Source organism: Stenella coeruleoalba (genome assembly GCF_951394435.1).
Source record: "Stenella coeruleoalba genome assembly, chromosome: 1".
NCBI classification, from domain to species: Eukaryota; Metazoa; Chordata; class Mammalia; order Artiodactyla; family Delphinidae; genus Stenella; species Stenella coeruleoalba.
The window spans coordinates 144,422,597-144,442,276 of NC_137169.1; the positions used below are offsets into that span (position 1 = coordinate 144,422,597).

Genomic DNA, 19,680 nt, shown 5'->3' on the forward strand with positions numbered 1-19,680 from the left:
TTAGGGTATAATTTATACACAGGGAAATGCACATATTTAAGTGTATAGTTTGATCAGTTTTGACAAATGTACACACTAGTATAATGCACACCTTGGTCAGATGTAGAACATTTCTGTCACCCCAGGAAGTTCCTTTATGCCACTTCTTAGTCATTCCTTCTCTCTTCACCAGAAGCACTGTTCTGAGTTGTTACCATAAATTATTTTGTTTGCTCTGAAACTTCATATGAATGGAATCATACAGTAGATACTCTTTTGTGTCTGGCAATTTTGACTCATAACATTTTTGAGACTGTCTAATTGCTCTGTGTATTAGTTTCCCTTTTTATTGCTGAGTAGTAATCCATTGTATGCATATAGCATATTCACTTTTAATTAAACAGTGAGTACAGACTTCCAGTTCTAAAATAAATAAGTCATGAGGATGTAATATACAGCATGCTGACCATAGCTAATAATACCGTATTGTATAGCTGAAAGTTGCTAAGAGAGTAGATCTTAAAAGTTCTCCTCACAAGAAAAAAAAATTTTGTAAATGTGTGTGGTAATGGATGTTAACAAGACTTATCATGGTGATCATTTTGCAATATATACAAATATCGAATCATTACGTTGTACACCTGAAACTAATGTAATGTTATACGGCAATTATATATCAAGTTTTTAAAAAGTCACATCCAGACAGGGATTAAGTAATAAATACTTTTCACCTTCATCAGATTTTAGATGCTGCTGAGATTATCTGGTTTCACTCTTTTGAAAAGAGAGGAAGAGAAAGATGGGGAAAATGACAAGGGGTGGGGGGCAGGGGGAGTCTTCTCTAGCGTGTTTCTACAGTTTCTGAATACATTTTTCCATATTAGATGTGAGAGTCTTTTAGTTTATAGAACTATAATAAAAACACTCACCAAAGCCATTTCTTAGAAGATTAGTCCTGACAGCATTGTGCTACATGGCCAGTTTTAGACTCTTTCCATTTTGAATGAAACAGTGTAAGTGGTTAGTTTTGTAATTATATGGTCATAAATATTGATGTTTCAGAATCATAAATTATATGGTTGCAGGATGTGAGATGAGAGAGAATTCTACATTTTGAAGCTGATCCCTCCTTTAAAAAACTTCACAAAGTAGTAAAACAACGGATAAAGTAACCAATTGTTTCAATATGATAGGCATTGTCAGTATTTTCAGGACTTTGGCTTGGCATTTCTGAATGACCTAATTTTAAAGGAATGAGTGTCCTATATACATACAACTTTAAATAGAATGGCATTAAAAAACAAACTGATAAAAAGTGCCATATTTGTCCATCAGGAACAGTTGTAGAGGAAACTGGAATTTTATGTGAGAAATCTTTCATATTAGAATTTTATCTCAAGAATTTGAGCCTTTTGATCAACTGCAACAGACATAGAATCTTTTTAAAGATGCCTGCGAAGGAATGGTATGTGTCCAGTTGTGTATATTACATACTTTCATTTTATATTATATATTTTCATTTTACATATTGTAAAATGTGTGCTCCCAGAAACTCTTCCCTATCTGCTACATTTATGAATTTACATAATCAACAATATTTACTGAATATTTGTATGTGCCAGGCACCAAAGATGTAGTTCTAAATGAGATGAGACTTTATTTTTTCCTTCATAGAGCTATAAGCTAGTAGGAAGGGAGACAGAAAAGCAAACAGGCAGCTACAATATTGTGATAAGAGATACCAAGAAGGGACATACAGGGATGAAAATGAAAAACATTACAAATGGAGAAGAGGTTGTCTTGTAGACAGTGGGAATAGTTTGTGTAAAGATTTATAAAGTAGTGTGAGCACAGCTCCAGCATAGCTGAGTATGACTAGGCCCTGAAGGAACAAAGAGTAATAGCAAGGGGAGAGGTATATTGGGATTAAATCCTGAGGGGCATTGTGAATCACATTAGGAGATCTCAGGACTTTATCCTGAGGCCAGTGGAGAAGCAGTATAGATTTTTGTGTGTGCACGACTTTTTTATTATGAAAAAATACATAGAACATAAAATTTATCATTTGAACCATTTGTATGTGTACAATTCAGTAGCATTAAGTAATTCACATTGTTGTGCAACCATCACCACCCTTCTTTCTCCAGAACATTCTTCATCTTCCCAAACTGAAACTCCATACCCATTAACAATAATTTCCCGTTCTTCCCTCCCCCAGCCCCTGTCAACCACCATTCTATTTTCTATCTCCATGAATTTGGCTATTCTAGGTACCTCATATAAATGGAATCATACAGTATTTATTCTTTTATGACTGTCTGATTTCACTTAGCATACTGTCTTCAAGGCTTATCCAAGTCATAGCATGTATCAAAATTTTCTTCTTAAAAAAAAAATTTCTTCTTTTGTAAGGCTGAATAATATCCTATTGTATGTATATACCACATTATGTTTATCCATTTATCTGTCGATGGACACTTGGATTGCTCCACCTTTAGGCTATTGTGAATAATGTTGCTATGAACATGTGTATACAATATTTGTTGGAGTTCCTGCTTTCACTTCTTTTGGTTATATACCCAGAAGTGCAATTACTGGATCATATGGTAATCATATGTTTAACTTCTCGAGGAACCACCAGACTGTTTCCACAGCTGCTGTGCACATCCTTGCTGACGCTTGTTCTTTTCTGTTTTTTTTTTTAATTGTTTTATAATAGCCATCCTAATGGGTGTGGCATTACAGATTTTTAAGCAGAAAAGAAACACTATCAGATACACATTTTAGAGAGGTCCATAAACTGCATGGTGGAGAGTAGATTGAACTGGGTCAGGACTACTGTAGGGAGGAAGACCGTTGGAAGACTTGTTATAGTAATTCAGGTGAGAGCTGGTGGTGACTTGATCCAGGATTTAGAAGTAATTTCAGCTAGAGAGATTTATGAGGTAGAATCTACTAGGTCTGGTGAACAATTGGATATGGGGGAGGAAGGGAAGAAGAATCACAACTGATTTTCAGTTTCCTGAAACTGAAACTAGATGGGTAGATGGTAATGTTGATCACTAAAATGGAGAGGACAGGAGAAGAACTCCAAGCAAGCAGAGCTTTTGGGGATGGAGGGTGGGGCAGTAACAGTGGAAGAGTGTGATCCTTTGAGCTTTCTTGAAAGAATGAGGATGCTGAGTAATGCTTAACGATTACATTGAGGGTAACAATGCTGTTGGAAATTATCCTAGGATGAAAACTGCAGCTTTTAGGTTCAGCCCAGCATGTATTTATTTGCAGAATTGTGCTGTGGGCAAGGAACTAAGCCAGATGCTGTGTCTGTCTTTCCCAAACCAGTAATATACCCACCGAAGCAAATGTGGACATGGATATAGCTACTGTGTAAGGGAGAGCAGGGCAGTTGGGGATAGGTTATGTGGGATGTCCTCGCTGAGAAATTCTGTAAATGAGGAAGCCATGTGATACTTTGCTGCCTTTTATTAGTTATTCTACCCAACACTTTTAGGAAACTTAGTACGAAGGTTCTAGAGGCTGATCTCTATCAGGAATGTGAACGCTCTAAATCTATTTTCCTTTTGTGATTTCTTGCATGTTGTTTTTTAAAAAATTGATAATCTCAAATACTTAATGAAGTATTATTCAATTAATGTTTAAGATGTATTCATGACTTGATAAAAGTATATTCACATCACTTAAAAAGTATCTTAAAGGTTGATGGCCTTGGAGTAAAATTGTGTACAGATGGAAGATCCTAGGCACTTTCAATTGTTATTGCTCTTTGCACCTACACCACAAATGCGCCCACCTGGTTGGTATTTTGTTTTATTTTATTTTATTTTTATTTATTTATTTTTTTGCGGTACGTGGGCCTCTCACTGTTGTGACCTCTCCCATTGCGGAGCACAGGCTCTGGACGCGCAGGCTCAACGGCCATGGCTCATGGGCGCAGCCGCTCTGCGGCATGTGGGATCTTCCCGGACCGGGGCACGAACCCGTGTCCCCTGCATCGGCAGGCGGACTGTCAACCGCTGCGCCACCAGGGAAGCCCCTGTTTTATTTTTAAAGTTGTTATTTGTTTGTAAAGTCCTTAAACCATAGAGAATGTTTTAAAGAGTCAAATAGAAAATATAATTTTTTCCCAGGTCATTTGCCGCCTCCTTTCCATCATTCATATTCCCATTTCCCTTTTGCCCACCTCCTGTACTACACTAAGTTCTGTTTCATCCCTTCTTGACTCTTTAAACTGTAATAAATCTATCTAAAAGATTCATTATAATCAACCACTTGTATATGTCTTTTGCTTTTTAAAACTCTCTGTTAAGCTTCTGGTTGATTAAATTAAGACCATTGCAAGGATCACATTTAGAATATTCTCTTTTGATTCCATTTATCACCAAATATTAAGTAGTTCAAATAGATCTCATTTTAAAGCTTCTGGCTTTTTCATTTGTAGATTCCTAGCCTTATACCCATCACTCAGCTGTTAATTAATGTGACTAATTGAGAACACCAAAGAGTTAAAAATGGCAGAAAGTAGTCTCTCCCTACCATGAGACAGAGCCCATACCCGTAAGTCCTAAACATGGCTGATCATCAGGGTCACCAGGGGAGTTAAAGAATAAAATAAGTATGATAATAATAAAGAGAACTTCCTTTTGCAATAGAAACAATAAAGCACTCAGGAGTTCAGAGGTGAGAAGGATCCCTGGAGGTTAGTAAGTTTAGGGGCAGGCTGAGTGAGAAGAGAGAATTTGAGTGACCCTTGAAGGATGACCAGGACATGATAAAGGGACTGCCTGCAGGACGCAGAACGTAGAAGGTGGGAGGAAGTTGGAAGGGGAAAGCATACAAAAATAAAAGTCTACTTAAGGAAGTGTAAAGAGAAGAGGATGGCCAGAGTGAAGGGGTCATTTGGTTGGTCAGGAGAGACAGCTTTTCCTAATTTTACATCCTGAATACAGTCAAGTTATCTAAAAGGCTGCATGGTAATGATTTGCTCTTTATCCTACAGAGATCTGGAAAATGCTTCTCAGGAACCAGTCACATTCCATGTGTGCTGGTTGAAGCAAAGTTTTGAATGATTCATTTGGAAACCTTCTTACTGCCATATTAAAGTGAAGGGGTAATGGTATTATGACACAATTAATAAGGAGTTCTGCATCCAAAAATAGCATACAAGATTTCTAATCCAAACTGTACTTACGTTTTAATTTGGTGTTGCAAAAAATGTTCTTGATTGTAATAGGGGACTCCATAAATGATACTTGGCAATGGCCATAGACTCATTATCATGGTAGGGAACCTGTGGTAGTTTTGGGTGCCTGCCAAATGCATTTTTATTTCTCTGAAGGTGATTTTGTAGACAGATGGTCACGTTGAATGTTCCCCATGGCACCCTGGAGGAATTAGAGCTATACTGAGTTAAGAAGGCTTGGCACAGAGGGGACCACGGAACTCTAGCATTAGCTCAGCCCCTGAAAGCTTAAGTAAACATGGTCCCTGCCTCCCCATACATTGTGACTATATAATTTTTGTAACCTATATTTCCTTTCTCCTCGGGTTCTTTACTAGTTTTCCAATTTCACACTCACTTTTCTCAGAGGTTTTCTTTTTGTTTCCCCTTAGGATACTAGTTACTTTCTATGAAGGGAACTCTTTTTCCTAAAAAGTAAGAAATGAGAATTCTTGTATTATGTTAAAAGAGATAGAATCTACCACTTGAAATCTGCTTCTTCTGTATATGTTGTATCATAACGTCCAGGGGTAAATTATAGACCTGAGCATCATTTTCCAAAGGGTCTTACTTTGCTACACCTGGCCTGCAATGCTCCACCCTTCCCCCTTCCCTGAGCCCCGGCAGTTGTGTTATTTTAGTTAGTTAGGAAATTTGAACCAAAAATCACTCTGAACACTTCATCAGCAGTGTAGTGTGAACCTTGGCATTAACACCAACCCCAGAGTCTCTGATTTGCCCAAAACGCCAGACTCAACTCAAATGGCTCTTCTAAGATGTCGGAGCAAGGAACGTAGAAATTCAAGGTTGCTCACTTATTTAGCAAGAATTTAATGAATACTTAGTAAGTGTTAAGTGCTGGAGACAGAGGTAAAAACTGCAAACATGGTCCCCAATTTCAAAGATGTAGAGGTAATGTGGACAAGGTAAGATACTTAGATTTCAGCATGGGCTGACCTCAGATAGATAGCCTTCTTTTATCTACAAATATTGACTTCTGTATTCTCTGGAGCACAAAAGTTAAATATCAGAGCTTTTGCAGGAGCACAAGCCAAAAAGAAGAACCAGACTATGTATTGTTTTCTAAATTCATTTTCTCCACTTTTCCTCTCTTACCATTGGAAGGTTACTGATAGCTAAATAATCATTTGTCTTTATATACAATTGCCATAAATAGTAACCAGGACGGCTTGGCAGGTGTCTTTGGCAGGAAGGAATGGTTAAACCGCTTTCTTTAGACCTGTGATGTTCAGGAGGGTCCAATAAGATTAAAAATTCAGTTCTTCTGTCACGCTAGGCACATTTCAAGTGCTCAAAAGCCAGAGGTGACGAGTGGCTACCATGTTGGACAGCACAGATACAGAACGTTTCCATCATTGCAGAAACTTTCATTGGAGGACTATCTTTCTTGCCTCTGTTAAAGCAACTGAGATCCCTTTTTAACCTCTGTGGCAGCAAATGGAGCACGTATGATGTAGAGTAACAGCAGTATTTGGCAGTAAATACCCTTTTTGGTCAGCATAATTCTAATTAATTGGAGTATGATTGCTTGTATTTTGTTTGAAATATAACATTAAGAAATGACAACAGATAAAATCTCTTTTCTTCAAAAATCTGAAAGACCAAAGCCCCATATTATAAAAAATCGTAGCCAGTAGGCAATATCCTTCGACATCTTCTAGAAGCCACAGTTACATCTTACAAAAACTTCTGCAGATCAAGCCAAAGGTGAAAGTATCAATTTATTGAATTTTTAGTTGCCTGGGCTTTTTGTTTTTTGTGTTTGTTTTTGATTGAAGTATAGTTGATTTATGGCCTGAGCTTTTTGTAAGTAGATCTAAAGTACAAATGTCAAACCAAATTTTTTCTGAAAAGTAGATAAATAAATACAGCTAGCCTCTAGAAGTAATTGCTTAGTGCTGTATTACAGCTCTCACTTTTCTTTCCTCAATCCTTCCTCCTTTCCTCACTACACAACATGAGGTGGGAAGAGCATGGGCTTTAGAAAGGAATCCCTGTGTTTGAATGAATCCTGGCTCTGCCATTGAATAGCTTGGTGATCTTGGGTAAATCTGTCTCTGTAAAAATGGAATAACAGTGGTTATTTTTTTCACATAGCATAGTGCCTAGAACCAAATTATTAGTCTCCTTTCTCTTCTCCTTCTACATTTGTTCCTTTCATTTTCTTCTCTTAAATTTTTGTTGTTGTTGTTGTTCTTTGCTGTGTGCACTTAACTCTGTTAGTATTGTGGCAGAAAGCAAGCTGTTACTGAATCCTGATTTAAATGAATACACGATGTATTGCTTTTCATTCTGATTTATAAATTGCGTACTTTTTACCCCATCGACCTACAGGAAAGAGCAAGTGGGAAAGATGGTCACTAATTTGCCTTCTAGAAGAGGAAAAGGGGGGTTGTTGAGAATAAATGGGCCTCTACAGTCCCAAAGACTCAGAGCCTTTATCCTTTATACTAATTGTAACATCTGATTATGACAGTTAACTTTAGAAGTCCGGTAAGGTTTAATCTTGATTTCACTGAAACCAAGGTGTATTTTTACATTCCTTAAAGTAGTCAAAATTAACTTTTTTAAAACAGGATAATGTTTGTAAAATTTAAAATGTTCCAAGCTTGCTTGCCAAAGTCAGTCAGTTTGGCAATCAGATTGAGTGAAGGCCTATTTTATTAGTGGGACTTCTTTTAGAGACTTCTTTATACTATAAATGAATTTTAGAGTGTGCTATGCCTCATGGAATGCATTGCACAGTCTGTAATACATTTCAGACTATGAGCCTTGGTCATCTCTTTCTTTAATAATAAATGTCAGGAAACAATACCCTCTTTATTTCTTGAAATTAATATAACATTTTGGAATGAAGCAAATATATTCTTTAATTACCCCCTTTCTGTAGTACTCCTACTTGTTTAGCAGGTTCTAGAGAGTAAAGAAAAAAAAAGAGGAATGGTTCAAATTTTTCTTTTCAGTTAAAAAGGTAAAATATTTAGCAAACAGTAAAACATAAAAGACATTGTTATGGATCAGACACATCTCTGACTCCAGGAAAAAAACCTACTGCATCTTCTTTCCAAACTTAAGTGGATTGTTAGGTGTAATTTAAAAGACTTTATAGAACTTAACATTTATAGGAGAATTTTCATTGCTATACTATGTTGTGTTCTTTTCAGCAAAATTGATTCTACAAAATTATGTCTTTTTGAAAAAAACCACACAAACCAGAGAGTCAACTACTTGGTATTTTGGAGTTTAGTGCCTGGGGCATAACTGGAACTCAAATATTTGTTGAATGAATGATTATCACTCCTCTTCCCCAATTCTCAGGACATCTTTTTTTACATGAAAAATTGACAAAGTTTAAATTTTTTAAAAAACCTCACAAAGTCAGATTGGTCCCTGCCATCAAGCCATTTATTGTCTAATAGGAGAGAGATGATTGGGGCAAAAATAACCACAGTCTCTGAGAACCAAAATCAGAGTTTAGAGGGTTATGTGAGTCCCAAAGAGGGAGATGGAGTCATAGGATAGCTTAGAGAAAGCGCCATGGGAGATGAAATGGGTCTTTCAAAAACAGACAGGAGACCAACTGCCTGAAGTATGGGAAAGGAGGCCAGCAGCACATGGGCGTGGGAGCAAGTGTGAGGCAGCCTGGCAGGCAGTGTCCTTTGTCTGGAGAAGAGCTCAGAGGAGGTGGCCCAGGGCATGGTGCCTATTGGGTTCATCTCATTCCACCTTTGGAGAACAATATGCTATAGTTAGTCAAAGAAGACTGCTCCCCCAAAACAGTGGATTCCAAATGTTGTGGAATCATCATAAAAAGCACTTATTAAGTGTCTAAGTACTTTATATGCAAATTACATAGTTCTAATACCTTTGATTCATTGATATTTCCCAAGGCTCGTTTGTTGAACCATTTCTTTTGTACTGCTTTTTGTGTATCTCCAGGGCCTACGAAGGTGCCTGGCATTTAGTAAACACTCAGAAATTGTTGAATGAAATGAATAAATAATTGAACATCAGTCAAGTCATTTTTATGCAGAACTCAATTTTGTGTTGTCTTGATAGTGAAAATCAGGCACATTTGTCTCCTGGAGTAAGATATTTCCCAAACAATGGGAGAAGGTTTAAAAGGCTTTGTTCCCTTAAAAACCCTGTTTTATTAATTGTTGTTTGAGTCTGTTTGCGGGGATAGCTCCTCCTGTCCTTTAAATTCCCCCCCCCTCCCCAATGCCTTGGTTTTTAACTTTAAAAAAATATTACAGCCTCATTCATGAAGACGTTAAGAAAGGAAAGGTAAAGCCCCTGTTCACTCCCGCAGCTCCTAAGCTACTTTCATAAATGATTCTGGAGCCCTTTTGAGGAAGACAGAGAGGAGCCAGGAGACTCTGTGCACTGGGGGGAGTCAGCCCAGAATAACCTTTCTGTTTGCTCAGCTCTGGCCACCTCTAGGATATTTGCAAATCTAGTATAAGAGATTTTATAAGCAGTCAGCAGATTATAGAACTGGTGGATGAAACATAAATTCCTAAATAAGAGTTGGGGTTTTTCTTTGTCCATATGTATTTTATGACTTAGAATAAAACGAGAGGGTCCAGGGCCAGATTTGATGCCATATTCTATATGAATTTGCTGAGTTGTTGGTTTAGGTAAATTAATTACTTCTCCCCATTTGAATGGTACAGGGAGGGCTCTGATAGTTATCAAATAGCTTGAGATTCAAGCATGATGATTTCTACAGGAATGTGAGCAGTTTACTCTTTCTAAACACTATTTTGTGTGTCTAGTAAGAAACAACGATGGACAGTTAATACATTCATTCCTTCAGACCCTCTTTGTGCATCTGTGGTCACTTGGGCCTGCCCACCTCCCCCTTCCTAAAACACTGCTTTCATTATGTCACTCCTCTGCTCAGAAATCTTCCATGGTTTCCCCAAACTCCTTGACCTGACAGTGAAGGTCCCTTTAAAGGGATGGAGTGTGTTTTGTGGGGGAAGGAAAGGTAGTTCAGGGAGGAGGAATCTTCTAGCCCTGGTGAGGAACGAGGTGACAGATATCAGTGAATAAGACTACTGTATCAGACTTTTTCCCCCTACACTTTAGAAGTTTAAATAGAAATCTGATTAATGATTGTATCTTCGTTTCCACTTATATATAATCGAGAACTAGACTTAGATACTTTTTTTGGTCCTGGCCAACACTAAATATTCTGGGTCTTTGTTTTCTAGGTATTATTCTGAAACTTTGTTTTTTAGCTGTCAGCCATTGACCTACCTTATTGGCTACCAGAAACTAAAACTACTTCATTGTAAAGCAATCGCCAGGAGAGATTTATTTAAATGTATTATTTGATTGTTAAAAGGTCTCAATCTAATGCAGAATTAAACCCTACATTGAGCTCCAAATTGTATTAATTTTTTTTAACCTCCTTACCCCTGACCTCCATCTCCCAAAGCTTAAAATTCTAAGTGAGCAGCATTAGTATCTGGTGAGTATTTTGGCTTGAGGATTTTAAACTTCATTCCAGCATTCATTCCAGCCTCTTAAGTTAGTTAAGTTTAATAAGATTTTTCTGGCTTTCTTATGAGCTTTCCTTGGATCTCCCATTAGTGATGATTATTCACATCTTATTAAGAAAAGTATATATTACACTCTCATTTAGCATGTTTTCTGTGGGGCTCACAGCAACAGTCTGGCATGAAAAAGTTTGAGCTTAAGGGCAAGTGCTTTATAATTTAGTATAACTTTAAAATGTAACACATGGGGCTGTTTGGCTTATAACCTCCAGCTTAACTATGCAAATTTAACTCCATGGGCTGAGGAAGAATGGTTTCTTTCAAGCAAACCTACTTTTCAGTCATTTAAAAATATTTTTAATTAACCAGTTGTCCTTTTCAGAATGCTAATTGCTTTAAACTGTTTCTTTTAAAAAAAAAGAAAAAGTCATTCTTAGATTCCTCTTTTGGGGTGTGCATTGCACAGGACCAGAACCATGTGAAATTCTGACCTCCGGTACGGCTCCTTCCTCCTCCCCCTTATAAGTGGCAGAGGCAAAATGTATTTGAATATGAATTTCCCATGCCTTGCTTCCCTCACCGTTTAGTGAACAGCAGAATAGCTGCCCTTTGACTACTGATCTGCTAGGCCTGGAACTCTATCTTCTTAAGAAGAAATAATTATTTAATTATATAAGAGGAAATTACACCCCTCCCTGTTCTCACCCAATTTTGTATAACACAGTTCTTTTCTTGTTTACTGCAATAACTAGAGGAAAAAAATAACATAATTTCTGGCTTGCTTCTTAGGGCCAGGCTCTACTAATAAGAGAATAATTTCTTATTAACTTAAATTGGAACTCAAGCTGTTACATGAAAGCCTGATTTGTTCCAGCTTTACAGAGTTTTGAGTCTGAGTGGGACAGACAGGGAATATTGTACATTATGCACAAAGCATATTTTTCTTGTGGAACATCACACAGAAATGCCTTCATGGGTTACCAGGCTCTGTCACTAATTGATGTAACGTTTAGTAGATCCAATGAGTGTGCAGTTGTGCCTTTCAGCATTCCCATTGGATAGATGTCCTTAAATGTCAGGTATTTTTCTTTTGCCAGCAAGTTTGGTGAAATTGGCATGGGGATTTATAAATATGTGAAAAATGCACATTTTTATCATTCTTCACAGCAGTCTTTTATCACATCTCTGCAGTATTAATGTCTCCAGGGGGAAAACTGTAAATTATATAACAGAGAAATTGGAGGTGAGTTTTTCTTAGCTAATCAGTAGCCACTGGTTGCTTAAGCAATAAAGTAGACCGAAATGAAAGACAGCAAAGGAAATTCAGCAGTAGGATTGCGCATAACCCACGGACATTTCAGCAGTTTTCTGCCTTAGACTGACATATTCCTGTCAGTTATAAAGAGAACATAAATTTTTATATTTAATGTGTAGACATTAATTATTGAAGGTAGGAATGGTCATAATCAGGGGTCTAGATATACCTTGAGAGGTAAATTCAACATGGGTTTAAATATGATTTTAGTATCACATAGTTTAGAAATTAAGTATTTTATTTTTCTTTAGTTAAAAGAACTAATCTCAGATAGTCTGTTTAAAAGTCATGATTTAAACGAAAAACAGTTCATCACTGTGAATTAAGTCTATAAAATTTAAACTTCGAGTACACTTAAATGGAACATTATATGTTTTCCACTGATGAAATCTTCATCAAGATTTCAAAATGGGAAGAGATGAGGAACATTTTGAAGAGGTATATCTCCTCTTTCACCCACAGATATAGGCTTTGCATGGAAATATAATCACCTATAAAGCATTTCTATGTTAATAATGTACTTGACTATATCTGGTCATGTAAGCAATTAAGAATATTTAGTTCTCCATCAACACTGCAATTTGGATCATATTTAAATTATTTCTTATTCTGCTATCACATGAGTATCTCTTTTGTGTAATTTTATAACAAAATAACCTTTCTAAGAATTTTAATAGTAAGTTTTATCATTATTACAAATATTCTAAAATATTCCAAAATAATGAATGATAGTCTCTGAGTATAAAGAATTTTTCTGGAGGGTGGGAGAGAGGGAGACGCAAGAGGGAAGAGATATGGGATCATATGTATATGTATAACTGATTCACTTTGTTATAAAGCAGAAACTAACACACCATTGTAAAGCAATTATACCCCAATAAAGATGTTAAAAAAAAAACAAAACAACAACAGAAAAGAATTTTTCAAGATTGTTAAGTAGGACTTGGTCGTGCATTGTACCTGTATTTGGTGAAGAAAATGGACTTTAATGGCATAAGGTCTCAAGTTTATAATAAGAGTATTAATGATTTTATTGAACCCTTACTATATACCAGACATTGTACTATATTTTACATGCACTCTCTGATTTAATCCTGAAAACAGCCCAAGGAATTCAGAGCTATTACTGTCATTTCCATTTTATAGATGAAGAAACTATGGTTTGGAAAAATTAAATAGTGTTTAAAAGATTAATTAAATGGCTAATAATAACCAGTAGAGCCTGGAATTGAGTCTTGGTCTGTCTGATTGTGAAGCCTTTCCTCTTAGTCACATCTCTGTGCTGCTCAAACGTAAGAGAATGAATTTTTTTTTTTTTTTGCTAAATTTTTTTAGTTTTAGCAGTAGTTCAAGAAACAATTACTGAGTGCTAGCTATTTAGTAAGCACTTGTGCATATTCATTCTTGAAACCGCAGAGCTGCGATCCCACTGATCACAGATCACACAAATAATCATGAGAAGCACAGATAACTTGCCCCAGGCTGCCCAAGTCCTTTTTAGATCACGGAAAGGGTATATTCACAGCGCTTCCTTGCACAGATCCCAAGGAAGAATCCTGCCTGATTTCTCCCATCTGTTTGTACCATGTCCCTAGTGTACTTAAACACTAGTGGGAGGACACACACAAGTAGGTTCTTGGACATGCTAGTAGTAAGAAATAGATTTTCCACATTTTAGATGTAACATTTCCTTTGTGTCTAAACTGAATTCTCTATCTAAATGTCATACTCCATGCTGTCATCTTCAGGGTTTTGGGTGCCTTTGCTCCAGCTCCAAGACTACCAAACAGTGCTCGCTGTGAGAAGACGGAAACTGTAGACCTTTCTTATTATGACTTCATGCAGCCTGGCATAGCTCAGTCCTCACTGCTAACTCCTAAATGTACTTCCTCCAGCAGCTTTTTCCACGTAAGCCTCTGTCTCTAGTTTACTCAAAGCACAGTTTACTCTCTCAATCCCTGAACCATGGGCAGCATCACCTCCTACTATATTATGAAAACAGCTGAAACTTTGGTGGAGTGTAGCATAGAGGTTAAGAGGGTGGGCTCTGCAGTAGATTGCCTGGGTTTGAATCCTGCCTCTAACACTAACTGTGTGAGCTTGGGCAACTTATTTAACCTCTCTGTGCTTCAGTTCCTTGTCCATAAAATCTATACCTACTGCATAGGATTGTTTTAAGAATTAAAAAATAGTTTAGGGCTTCCCTGGTGGCGCAGTGGTTGAGAGTCCGCCTGCCGATGCGGGGGACGCGGGTTCGTGCGCCGGTCCGGGAAGATCCCACCTGCCACCGAGCGTCTGGGCCCGTGAGCCATGGCCACTGAGCCTGCGCGTCCGGAGCCGGTGCTCCGCAACGGGAGAGGCTGCAGCAGTGAGAGGCCCGCGTACCGCAAAAAAAAAAAAAAAAAAAAAAAAGTTTAATATATTGTCAAGTGTTTAGGACAGTGTTTGGCACATAGTGAAATTCTTAAATGTTGACTATTATTATTTTTAATATATCAGTACACTTAATGCTTTTACTTTGTATGACCTCTTTCCTTTTTAATGACTTGCAGTCTTTTACCATCACTCCTTTCCTGGCGATACTGGGGTCAGTGACCTCTTTGAGAAGCTCATCTCATTTGTTCTCCTTAGTTCGAGAGCATGTAATTCCCATTTACCATCTCTTCATAAGCTGTCTTCTTTTTTGCATTTCATGACTCCATGCTTTTCATCACCCTATGCCTTTCCTTCTTATCCTATGTGCTGTGACCATTTCTGCCTTCTCTCACCATTGATGGAGTCTCCTTTTCCGCCCTTCACATGACTGTCATTTCCATAATACCTTGCTTATTGTTTATTTCTTACCCCTTCTCAACTGTTAAAAGTTTCAGATCCCCATTTCCTGTCTGTAGTTCTCATGGTGATGGAATCCCTATAATTCACAATAGGCTGTAGGACATCTTTATTTAAATATCCTGCCAAACAAAGTATCAGAGGAAGAGCACTTTGTAATCCTTCAACTGAAGCACTTGTACCCTAAGTAAGCATAGCCACGTACTGTAACTAGATATTGTTGACCCAGGAAAGACCTTGAACTTTGGAAGAAACTAAAATTTAAGGAAGCAGAACAATATGGATTTTAAAACATAATCTGTTCAAAAATAACATAATGACAGACAACAATACCAGGACTGGTTTTACTGTAGATCAACAAAGTTCTGTTGCTCATCAAAGGCCTTTTATAGGTAATCTAAGATCTCTACCTTATAAGTCATTTGGACAGGTATTTCTAAAACTTCAAGAGAAAAGATCAATTAAGACTCACTAGGAGTTACCAATTTAAAATGTTACTGGGGGACTTCCTGTTTATCTTATGTCCCTAAACTTCAGCTAACCTGAATTTTAGCTATCTAAGGTACTTAAACTTTTATCTTTGGCTGTCTTAAAAAGGGTGATCCTTTAGGCAAAACTAATCTATGGTGATAGAAGCCTGAATATTGGTTACTTCTGATTATGTTTATTGATTAGAAGGGGCACGTGCGAGCCTTTGGGGCTTCTGGGAAATGTTCTATATCTTGATCTGAGTGGTGGTTACATGGATGTAAAACCCATCAAGCTGAACACTTAAACTTTGTGCCTCTTATTGAAGAGTTGGTGAAATAGGAATGGTTTAAAAGAATGACGTAAGGGATTTAAGCATCTCTCCCCTTTAATTCTAAAATATCCTTTCACCTTCTTGGCCAGTCTGTATACACTTGGAAGGCAGGGATAATGTTCTCTTAATTTTTATATTCCTGATTGTACAGTGGGAGGGAGACTGGAGGCAGGAGGAAGGCTTAAGGGCTGGCATACTCACCTCCTCCCAGGAGAATTTCTTAGTAAACCAAGTTCCACTCTGAGCTACCACCTTGCTGTTTAAATATGTATATATTTTTTCCCCTTGATTTGAAGATAGCAAACTTAAGCTACATTTTTTAAAATAAATTTATTTAGTTTATTTATTTATTTGGGGCTGCATCAGGCCTTCGTTGCTGCGCACGGGCTTTCTCTAGTTGCAGCGAGCAGGGGCTACTCTTCATTGCAGTGCGTGGGCTTCTCATTGCGGTGGCTTCTCGTTGCGGAGCACGGGCTCTAGGCGCGCGGGCTTCAGTAGTTGTGGCACGCGGGCTCAGTAGTTGTGGCTCACGGGCTCTAGAGCACAGGCTCAGTAGTTGTGGCGCACAGGCTTAGTTGCTCCTCGGCATGTGGGATCTTCCCGGACCAGGGCTCGAACCCATGTCCCCTGAATTGGCAGTCAGATTCTTAACCACTGCGCCACCAGGGAAGCCCCTAAGTTACATCTTTTGAGCTTTTATTTTATTTTTAAATTTTTATTTTATATTGGAGTGAAATTAATTAACAATGTTATATTAGTTTCAGGTGTACAGCAAAGTGATTGAGTTATACATATACATGTATCTATTCTTTTTAAAATTCTTTTCCTATTTAAGTTTTTACAGAATATTGAGCAGAGTTACTTGTGCCATACAGTAGGTCCTTGTTGGTTATCTATTTTGCATATATGAGCTGCATTTTTATTTCGGAATCTGAAAAGTAGAGTATTCGGTGACATAATCACATTCTCGCACATATCTTGCCTTATTTACTTTCCCACTTGCATCTTCTGTTAGCCTCTCATCTTCCTATTTTGGTACTTGAGGGTAGAAATTGTATTTTTATTGCTCAAAAGTGCTTAGTGAACTGGAATTTCTAGGGCGGAGAAGAGATGACAAAATGAATGATTTAATAATGCTGAGAAATAAAGGGCTGTCCTTAGGCAGCCTTCCTTAGGGAAGGTAGTAACGCATCTTTCCCATCCTTCTGCCAAAGATTTTATGATAGAGGTAAGCCAAGATTATAAAAAGATTTAAGTTTTCCATATGGAAGAGCCAGATGTAGGGCCAGGAAGAAGGGAAAGAAAGGGTGTTTTTAACATTTATGACAAGAGAGAGCCCTTGGATTCTACATATGTAAGCCTTTTCCTCCAAAATACTTCAACCTTTGACATAAGTTAGGTTCTGGGAAAAGTTACTGCACTCAGTTGACTTAAAATTGAATGTGAGTTTACTTTGTAAGAAATATCTGTTCACAAGGAAAGTATATGGGAAACTTGCTGTAATACTGCCCTTGAGGTTCATGCAGTTAGTTGTCTTGTTATGAAGTTGTTCTGAATGAGCTGAAAAACTTTTGAAATTTCCTTTACAATCTTTGTTCTAGACTGTAATTTACCACGTGCATGTCATTGGAGAGTTAAGGTTCTTGTATTTGGTTGGGGGCCCATTTAATAACCTCTTTTGATCTTTCACTAACTGAAATTGTTTTCAAGTTACAAATGCAAGAATAGTACTGTAAACCTGTTAGTTCTTTAAAGGGAATTAGAATTTCCTAAATATATTCCATCCTGGGACTTGGCTATCTTGACTCCAGAGTAACTAAAACAGTGTGATTCTGTGAAAAGAATTGGATCAATGGATCCACTAGGACAGGTGAAACAGACCCTAGCATGTTTAAAACTTTAATAAAGTAAAACTCCTTAAAAACTCAGTGGGCTCCCGACTTCCATCTAACCCCCATTCTCAAACAGGGCCAGACTTACCTTATCTTCTGATCATAGGCTGCCCTCTTTCAGGAAGTAGGGAGGCAGAAAGTGGATCTCCATATTTCCGTTACTCTCTCAGCCCAGTTTCCCCAAATCTGGCTAACAAAATAGGCACCGACTAACTGAGAGATTTCTGTTACCACTATTGTAGTCCTGGAAGGAGCAGTCAACCTCTAAATCCACATTTGTCCCCATTGATAATTAAACCCAAGTGAACAACTGTTACTAGATGGCGCCAAACTGTGTAGTAGGACGGATTTGGATGGTTCAGCCAGACCATGGAAATTCAGTCTCTTAGCTGAACAGGTGCATCACGATCAGCTCGTTATTCTCACAATATCAAATGCCATATATTTTATAAAAATGAATTTTTGGACTCTACTTTTCCCCTTAAAGTGAGGCCTTACAGAAAATAATAATCGAAGCATCACAAAGTAATAGATTATTACTGGCCTAGATTATTAGTAAGTGGAATTGGGAAAAACTGACATCTGGATCAAGGATATCTCTTTAACTCTAAAAGTAGTCATCAAATTACAAAGGAAAATTCCAGCTATTGAAAATTTAAAAATGCATGTCAAAAAATCATGTTAAAAAACATATCACAAACTAGGAAAATTTTGATGTTTCAGAGCTTTAATACTCTTATAAGTAAAGAGGAAAGATATATATATATATAAGCAAAAGAGACATAAAGTAATATATTAATGTGATTACAATCATGTATATATATTAAATAAATTTGGGAAATATAATGGAAGATTAATACAGCTACTAAAAATCATGTTTTCAGAAGCTTTTAATTACCTGGGAAAAACTCATAATCAGAAGTGGTAACACTTTATGCATCCAGTATGGTCCTAATTGTGTACATAGTTATGGCGTATATTTAGGCACAAAGGAAAAAATACTGAAAGGAAGTAGATCAAAAAAAAAGAATTACAGAGGTTAGATCGGTATAGTAAGAGTATGGCTGATTTTTTTCTTCATAATTTTCTGCATTTTTCAGGCTTTAAGAAAACTGTATGTTAGTTTTATAATCAGAAAACCAAACTAACATCAAAACAGAAAATACATCTCCTCAGAATAACCCTTTTAACTTGAACACTCCTTCATGTTTTCTCTTCTGGTAAAACTCACTAGGTTGGTGAACTAGATGATTCCTCACCACTTCTTATCCCACCAGCGTGTTTGATAACTTGGCATGACTTCCTACAGCGTTTTTTCCTCCTTTGATACATACTACCAAAAATGTGTTACTACATCACAGTTCATCCATCTTCATATTTACCTAACATTAGCCTGGGGAACTCTGCCCCGTCTTCCTACTTAGCCCTTTTTTTTCATAAACCACTTATCTAGCCATTTAGAAAGCCAGTCTCTCTAGCTATTCCTATAAGGGGCCAGCATTCTCTTTCAAAGCATTTTAAAACACTAGTTCTTACCTACCTTATGGGGGGGAAGGGTTTATTGATTATTCATATGAAGTATTTCAACATGGAATTTTGATGAGGGGGACCTGACTTCCCAGCTTTTGCCATGGCAGAGTGTTGAAATACTTATGTGATGACTTGAACTCTCTGAAATTCCACACGAGAATACAGTAGAATTTCACAGCAGGAAAGGACCTTAGAAGTAATTTAATTCAACTCTCTTTATATTACAGATGAGAAAATTGAAGCCAGAGTGGTTAAAACCCAAGATTAATCCCCAGTTAATAGCAGGTCTTTTTACTTCTCACTGTGGTCTTTTTAATACATTATTCTTAGAATAAGTTCCTCAGCTTAGTTTCATGGTGTTTGGTATGATAGGTTTTGGGATTGCAGACAGAATCTATGCCGTTATGAACTGAATGCAGTGAACTTAAAGTTTTAGCCTAGTTGCCCTAGCACCAGAATGTAAGGAGGACCTCACCACAGCTTGAGAACACATGGTCCAACCATGTTGGGGTTTTCCTCATTCTTCTTCAGAAAATTCTTGTTTATTCTCAGTCTAATTCTTT

The 19,680-nt window shown here is 37.3% G+C and overlaps 1 protein-coding gene across 13 annotated transcripts in view; it reads left to right on the top strand.

Annotated features, from left to right (window-relative positions):
- The window catches only part of DISP1 (dispatched RND transporter family member 1), a 203,975-nt gene that overhangs the window by 154,285 nt on the left and 30,010 nt on the right, over positions 1–19,680 (top strand). The window lies entirely within an intron of this gene.